The sequence below is a fragment of the Dipodomys spectabilis genome, unplaced genomic scaffold (genome assembly GCF_019054845.1).
Source record: "Dipodomys spectabilis isolate Male_0828 unplaced genomic scaffold, ASM1905484v1 ptg000137l, whole genome shotgun sequence".
NCBI lineage: Eukaryota > Metazoa > Chordata > Mammalia > Rodentia > Heteromyidae > Dipodomys > Dipodomys spectabilis.
In genome coordinates, this window is record NW_024870814.1 from 10,457,289 (window position 1) to 10,459,210 (window position 1,922).

A 1,922-nucleotide genomic window follows, 5' to 3' on the forward strand; every position below is an offset into this window, starting at 1 on the left:
CTCTGTACAGTATTTTCACAATAAAAAATAATATTTCTTGCAAATATCTCATTTTATGTGGACTGAGACTGACTGAAACTCTTGGTATGGTTACAAGTTAATTTCAGGAAGAGGAACGTGTGAACATGATCTTGTGCAATGCCTTCCAGGATATATTCTGAGAGTTGGTCCATGACCTCACTGGGTCATCAGCTGTGAACTTTCATTATAATTCCTTCAAGGAGTGCATTTCTCAGCACTCTCTTGCTCACTGCTTTCTTGTGGATATTGTGAATGAGATGACATTCTCATCTCATATGATATCAGAAGCTTTAAGAGAGTCAGTCCTATCTATCCATGACCTATGAAGTAACAGATGGACAGAGATATGAGTGCACACATGCGACAACTTCATACAAATCTCTTTTTAATTATATTTTCTAGTTTTTATAACCTGTAATATTTGTACAAAACATTACCCTTAAACAAGTCCATTTATAAGCATTATACATCTTTATCAATGTCACCCCTTTCTTCTTTCTACCCCCTTCCTCTCTATCCTACCTTTTTCTTTCATACTTATTACCATTATATAAATAACTTTTAATTATGAAATGTGTATTTATGACTCTGCATGTCTGTATGTACATAGAAGGCTGTTTTATGATTACACTGCTAAATATTGTTGTAATATGAGTCACTATGTCTCTGTATATATGTATATACGTATGTAACCTGCTATATGGTTCCATAGAAGTATTAACTTTGTCCTATTTATTCATATATTTTCATTTGTCTATGTGTGATTTTATTTGAACTAGACTGGAAATCAGGGTGGGTGCCTTGATCATTTGAGTCTGATTAACATCATGAGATCAGCAATAGAAAAATATATGCCTGTATTTTTTAAAACAGGGGTATACATTTATTACTTTTGTCTTTGTATTTCCTTAAATTACTATGAAATCATTATTCTATTATACTTTCAAGTGCTGAGATGATGGTATTAAGAAATAAATAAACCGGATGCCGGTGGCTTATGCCTTTAATCTTAGCTACTCAGGAGACTGAGATCTGAGGATCATGGCTCAAAGTCAGCATGGGCAGGAAGTCCTTGAGACTCTTCAATAAACCACCAGAAAACCTGAAGTGGTGTTACGGCTCAAGTGGTAGCGTGCTCAAGGTGAGCACTTGAGACGAAGAGCTGAGAAATAGTACCCAGGTCCAGAGTTCAAGCACTGTGACCAATTAAAAAAATAAGAAAGAAAGAATAATGAATTTGATATTCTGCATCAAAAAGAAATTAAGTTCCTGATAACTATACTAAATGTTGTATTTGTTGTAAATATATGAGTAGAAAAAAGGATTCTAGAGATCTCTTTGCTGAAGAAAAAAATCCTTTGTCAACAAGAAATTGAAAAATGTTTAAGTTGATGAATTAACTTGTTAATTACATTGTTTAGATAATTACACAATGTGTGCACATACCAAAATTTCATATTGTACTTCAAATATAGTATACTGTATCAAGCATAAATTGTTTTAAAAAAATGACATTTTTTTCTTTACAAATTTGCTTTTCAAAATCTTTTTTCCAAGCTATATTGCCTTGCTTTCATAAGCCTGCTTTGACTTCCTAGAATTGATGCTTCTTTATTGAGTGACTACAAAGTTTTAGCACAACATGGACTATACATAAACACAGATGTGTGTTCTTTTCAAGTAGGAAGAGGCATTGTTGGGTGTGTGCTGCTTGGGATGAGCAGGAGGACAGAGAGTCAGGATGTGCAGATGCTTTCACTATCTTTCTCCCAATAATTAAAAGTCTTTTTGCATCTGAGAAGCACTGTCAGCAGGTGGCGGCATCAGGAGGAGCATCTGGGGCAGCCTAGCCTCTTACTTGTGCTTCCCTGGGAGTTATATGTCATGGCTTATATCACTGT

The 1,922-nt window shown here is 34.6% G+C and overlaps 1 gene segment (V, D, J or C); it reads right to left on the reverse strand.

Moving 5' to 3' along the window:
• LOC122116802 overlaps positions 1-1,922 on the reverse strand; it is a 438,425-nt gene that overhangs the window by 337,538 nt on the left and 98,965 nt on the right.